The 6556-nt window shown below is 44.9% G+C and overlaps 1 pseudogene; it reads right to left on the bottom strand.

Annotated features, from left to right (window-relative positions):
• Positions 1 to 3798: 3798 nt before the first annotated feature.
• On the bottom strand, positions 3799 to 6115 carry LOC134202963 (serine protease persephone-like; annotated as a pseudogene).
• Between the last annotated feature and the right edge of the window lie 441 nt (positions 6116 to 6556).

The following is a 6556-nucleotide window of genomic DNA, read 5'->3' as shown; positions in this document are numbered from 1 at the left end:
GTTCTTCTTCCATTGCATCACGCCATTCTTTACTCTTCACAGCATCCCTGTAGCTTAGTGGTTCTTGCACCGTACATGCTGCTATTCCGACGACTTAGTCTTCAAGGTGCTGAGGATTCACACTCTTTGTCACAACATCATCCCCTCTAGCAGTTTCATCTTCTGGTGCATCAAAACACAGATCATTGGTGTCATAATCAGTTTCTCCATCATTGAATTCCTTCTCAAGCGGCTGCAATTCTGTTTCCCCAGATTCGTTCTGATACATACGCACAGGTAGTAAGTCCACCGATGATGTTCCGTTTCCGAGTTCAACAAAACGGGCGTCTCGGCTGATTGTGATTGTAGCAGTCGCAGGATCCACAAATCGATACCCCTTGTGTTCCATGGAGTACACAAGCTTCCGAACTTTCCGATCGAGCTTGCTCCTCTTCACATCCGGAACGTGTACATATGCAACACTTCCGAATACTCTCAGGTGCTCCAGATCTGGTTTTCAGTTCTTCAGTTCTGAAGATACGTTGCGGAAGGAACAGCTTCTCCTTAAAACCGTTTCTCCAGACCGGAGTCAAGGAGCATGCACATTGCCATTTCGGTTATTGATCTGTTCTTTCTTTCGGCAACGCCGTTAGACTGAGGGGAATACGCAGTAGTATACTGTGGAGTTATATCTTGTTCCTTGTAAAAGTTCCGAAGTCGCTTGTTTTGAAACTATTCTCCACCATAGGATCGCACAACCTTAGGTTTGCGACCAAAATTTGTCTCAGCCCACCGCACATAATCAATAATATTTTGGGTTGCTTCTGACTTTTGTTTCAGTAAGTATCTCACAGTACTTACTTGATACTTGATGGGCTACAGCTCTTCGATGAACCTAAGCCGAATGGAGTATCCTTCTCCATTGGACTCGATCCTGGGCCAATCGCTTCCAGTCGCCCTGAACATTAAGCGCCCTCAGGTCCTTTTCAACTGCAAAAAGCCATCGTGTACGCGGCCTTCCACGAAGCCTGCGGCCTCTTCCGGGTTCTCTACTAAATATTGCAATACGCCTTTTCACCTCGCGGGTAACATCATTATCGCACGTCACTAATGTTCCAAGATACACAAATTCTTCTACCACTTCAAATTTTTCACCATCCAGCACCATTTCGCTACCACCACCACTAATGAACCCACGTTGATTTCCAGCGACCATGTATTTCGTTTTGCTGGTATTGATCGTGAGTCCAATCCTCGCTGTCTCCCTCTTAAAAGGCACAAAAGCCTCTTCCACGGCACGGCGATCAATCCCGATAATATCGTCCGCAAATCCCAGGAGCATATGCGATCTTGTGATAATGGTACCGCTTCTTTGTCCACCAGCTCTCCTAATCGCTCCCTCGAGCGCTATATTGAACAGAAGATTCAAGAGTGCATCACTCTGCTTTAATCCATCAAAGGTAACAAATGACGTCGATATTTCATCCGCAACCCTTACACTTGATTTCGATCCGTCTAACGTTATACGAATCAGCCGTATTAGTTTTCGTATGTTCAAGCATAATTTTCAAGCATAATTTTTATTCATTCCGTTTCACTGAATCGTACGCCGCCTTGAAATCAATAAACAGATGGGTCTGCAAGTTGTACTCCCGGAATTATTCAAGGATTTGTCTCAGGATAAACATTTGATCCGTCGTTGATCGGCCCTCACGAAAACCTGCTTGGTATTCGCCGACGAAGGACTCTTCAAGCGGTCTCAATCTGTTGAACAGAATACGGGACATAATTTTGTACGACGAATTAAGGAGGGTTATTCCTCGGTAATTGGCGCACTCCAGTCTGTGCCCTTTCTTAAAGAGAGGGCAAATGAGGCCGTCCAACCAGCTAGCAGGCATTTCCTCGTCTTCCCATATTTTCGACATAATATGGTGCAGAACTTCATAAAGCTGCTCACTGCCATGTTTGAGAAGTTTAGCCGGGAGCTTGTCCTTCCCCGCAGCCTTATTGTTTTTCAGCTCTTTAACAGCTTTTTTAACCTCATCTATTGTAGGCAACTCCACACCTTGTCCATCATCGCTAATATTTATTCTGTTCACCTATGCACCGTCACTCCCACTATTCAACAAAGTCTAGAAGTGTTGCTTCCACCTGGCAGTCACTTAGGTTTTATCTGTCAGCAAATTCCCTTGTTGGTCGTTGCACATGACGGGAGATGGCGCTGTCTTTCTCCGCACGCCATTGACAGACTCATAGAAACTCCGCATTTCGTTCTGCTCCATTTTTTCCTGCGCCTCACTGATAACTTGTTCTTCGTACTCTTTTTTCTTCCTGCGGTGGGTTCGTTTTTCGGCTGCTCTTGCTTCCTTGTACCGATCTCTATTCGATCGGGTACCCGACACCAACATCCGGCTTCTGGCAACGTTTTTTCTCGTCTGTCACTCTCTGACACTCCGCATCGAACCAACCCGTCCTGGGCTACCTCTGTGCGGCGCCTACCACTTCTCGTGCTGTTGTGCTCACCGCTCCATGGATCGACTCCCATAGATCGTTGATGTTGTCGCTAACGTTGGTTGCACTTATCCGTTCGTCGAGCTTCTGGCGGTACTCCGCCGACAATCGCTGGATATTGCAGCGCATCGTTCGCTGTGATCTTTTGTTCGCTACAGTTGCCAACCGTTTAACAACGAGTTTAACTTACAAGGAGGTAGTGATCAGAGTTAATGTTCGAACCCCTGAATGTCCGCATATCGATAACATCCGAGAAATGGTGCCTATCTACCAGAACATGGTCTATCTGGTTGGAACTTTCACCATTTGGGTGTCTCCAGGTGTGCTTTCGGATATTCTTTCGTGCAAAATAGGTGCTACTGATTTCTTTGCCGAGTCGGTTGCTAAAAATAACGTTCTCTTTTTCTTCTATCTCCATTTTTCGTGGTATTTGAGAGGCTTCAGTAAGCTACCTTACCGGGGTCGCGTTACCTACATCGCGATGATGGGGCTGCCACCTTAGGTATAGCTGACGCGATACAGCATTTCGTTAATCAGCCGCTAGGTACCAGGCAGATGCTGTTTGAGCCGCACCTCCTGGTGAACAGAGGCTTGAGGCGTACCTTCTCACTCTAGCTGATGTCAGGAGGACGCTTATTAGACCGATAGTTCTCTACGGACACGAGACCTGGACGATGCTCGTGGAGGACCAACGCGCACTGGGAGTTTTCGAAAGAAAAGTGTTGCGTACCATCTATGGTGGGGTGCAGATGGCGGACGGTACGTGGAGGAGGCAAATGAATCTCGAGTTGCATGAGCTGTTGGGAGAACCATCTATCGTTCACACCGCAAAAATCGGTAGACTGCGGAGGGCCGGGCAAGTACCCAGAATTTCGGACAGTAATCTGGTGAAAATGGTTCTCGACAACGATCCGACGGGAACAAGAAGGCGCGGTGCGGAGTGGCAGCGGGCAAGGTGGAACGATCAGTTGGAAGATGACTTGCGGACCCTCCGTAGACTGCGTGGTTGACGACTTGTAACCATGGACCGAGCCGAATGGAGAAGACAATTATGACTCTGCATAGGCCACTTCGGCCTTTTAGATTTGAAAGCACCAAAAGTTCTAATCTTTAAATGATAGTATATAAATGCGACAATGAACAGAAGTTTCAAATAGTTTAGTATTGTCCCTGGAGAGCACGAAGCAGCTTCCAGTTACTAAATAAGACATCAAGTTATTTGAGTCATTGTGCACAAAGCCACTAGCTACAGGAAAGTGATATTAATATTTAGAACACATTGTATTAAAATCCTCGCTGCGCATGCATTTAATCGTCAAGGAGAGATGCGTCGTCCGGCCACACGATATCTTCAATCCAATCCAGGTAGGACGCTACCCGGGTGTAGATTCCGCCCTCCAGCCACATCCTAGACCAAATGAGGTGATTCCAACCAGGAAGAAGCGATCGGCCGATTCATTCTTATAATGCAAAGGACCTCCCGAGTCTCCAATGCATGCATCACCTCGTTTACCGGAAGATTGAAGTTTTCCAATAGCACAGTACTGTCGTTCGGTAACACCGGAAGCTAATCTACCGCCTAAGGTGCCCACCTCGCTTGCATATTGCTGTGCACATTGCTTCAAAGGTTCTGTGTTAAGCTCGACTTTAAGAAGTATGCTGGACTGCGACTGATCAGCTGAAACCGAAGCAGGAAATTAGTTCGTATAATAAGGAAAGTAATCTTACAATTTGTTCTTACTATCTATCCATCCCCAACCGGATGTGGTCAGGACGTGGTCCACTACTAGATCATTTGGGTCAGTGTACAAGCAAATCCTGTTGACATTATCATCGTACTTGAACGGACTAACCAACTCAATCAATGCGATGTCATGATATTTACTTTTCGATTTGTAATCAGGATGCGGGTACAATTTCTAAAATGGATAAACTATGGATTATTTCAGAAATTGCCAAGGCTGCAATATCCTACCTTTAATTCAGAGTCCTGGATGTTTGAGTCACTGGATGAGGACAAGTTGATCGTACCCATTCGGGCAACGATTGGCCGATCTCTCAAACAATGGGCTGCCGTCAGCAGGAAGCTTTTTGAAATCCAGCTAGCTCCACAGCGGAAGTCGTAGGGCTTATCCGGTTCCGTTGATTTGTACCCCAAGGCAGCTATGAATGGTATTTCACCTTCGGCGGCTTCCTTACCCTCTATGATGTGTTGTGCGATGTGCGTGGAACCCCGTGAGAAGTTCTCGCATGCCTTGGTGGCCCTCCTTCCCGTACTCTGTGTTGTGCTGGTAATGATTCCACTTATTACAAAAAAAAACAAAATAAAGATGCGATTGATGATAATCTGCGATTTAGAAGCTACCTGCCAGAATCCTCGTTTGGGCAACAAATCAGAACATCATGGAGTGTGTAACCACACCTTGGAATAGAACGGATTGAAACTAGTTTCTTCTGAATTACATTCGGCTGTATCCAGGGGCAATCCTTGGGCATTTTGCAGGTGCCGGGTAAGTTATCTACTGACTTACAATTGTCGTCCTCTGCAAAAATAATTTTTTGGCGCTGTTGAGTTCTGGTATCTAATTAGAAGTTCCGCAAGGTGTGTGTTATAGGACTGAAATTATTTGAAAATTTAACTAGGGCCATATGGTCATCAGTTAATTGATAAGTTAGCTTCGTTTTATCATACGTTCTGGATTGAAAATCTTTTGAACGGGTAGAATAGTGTTATGAGCGACACTATTAACGAGAATAGCAAAGGAAGCTGACAACGGATGGTCATATCCAAAGAGTCGTTATCTTTGTCGATCGTAAGCGAAAAATCACGCCACGGTCTATAAATGTGAATTGTCCGCTGTTTGTAAAATCGAACTTACCGTACAGTTCCGCAGATGTTTGACCGGAAATTCCAATCAGATTGGAAAACAACATCAGTCCATGAATCAACACAGCTACTGCTGACAATTTAACAGAATAAATGGAATGCATAACTGCAGTGTATTTTTTTTTCACGGGATCAGCTGCTACTCATTACTGGTTAGTTATTTTTGTGGATTTAAATTTCACATAATTTCACTGTGGATCGGTACACTTTATTCTAATCACCGTTTCTGCTTCATCCAAAACTGGAACTACAAGCTATAAATGCGTGGGTGCAATAAATGGCAACTTTACTTGTGTCGCTGATTGTTCTTAACAAACAAACCAGTTTCTGTGGTTTTAAATCCGATCTGGCACTGAAAATCACATCACATCTTGATTATTTTGCTTCATTTCTTTAGTTATTCCACTAAAAAACCAATCCTGGAAGATATTGCGATCACGTACAACGGTTTTCGTCAATGCGCGCGCAAAATGCAGCAGCCAGCTGCTGGTGCAACCTGTTCCGCTCCCCCAACCAGTGCTATAATTAATTGTTTATGTCCGGTTTCGGGCACGGTGTGATAACCTCGAACAGGTTCCAGCTCCAGATTGTTAAGGCAACAGAATCGAATGATGCTCGCGGTTCGATTCTCGTTGGTAGACTGATGATGACTCTCAGATGATGACCAACTTGCAAATCCCATTCTTTACGCAAACCGCACGGTTGTTTCTGAGATTCTAGCTGAAGAGTAGACATACAGTTCGTGTCGGAATTGAGTGTACACTTACGATGAAAGGAATATATTGAAAATTTATATGATTTCTGATATGTATTTTTTCTGATATGTATTTTTCAGTTTGCTGTCATTTCGTTAGATAAAACTGTCATCGATTGTCAACGTAAATGGAACATTGTCGGGAGCGAACCAACGATAGAATTGCGGCGGCTAGTTGTCACCGTCGCGGCGATGAAATCGCTTAGGTCTGGGGTAGCCTTTATGCGCTCATCTGTATACGCTTTTTCCTTTAGTCATGCGCCAGGCCCGTTTGAGTAGAGCTATCAAAGATCTCTCCCAAATTAATTAGGGTAATTCGCCAAATGTTGAACGGCTAATTTCTTCGCCTATTGTTGAACGCATGTGCATTTCTTATGAAAGTTCAACAATAGGCGACAAAATTAGCCGTTCAACATTTGGCGGTT

Source organism: Armigeres subalbatus, unplaced genomic scaffold, assembly GCF_024139115.2.
Source record: "Armigeres subalbatus isolate Guangzhou_Male unplaced genomic scaffold, GZ_Asu_2 Contig1541, whole genome shotgun sequence".
In the NCBI taxonomy this organism is placed as follows: Eukaryota; Metazoa; Arthropoda; class Insecta; order Diptera; family Culicidae; genus Armigeres; species Armigeres subalbatus.
The sequence above is the reverse complement of the archived record's forward strand: the minus strand, read 5'-3'. Positions and strand labels throughout refer to the sequence as shown.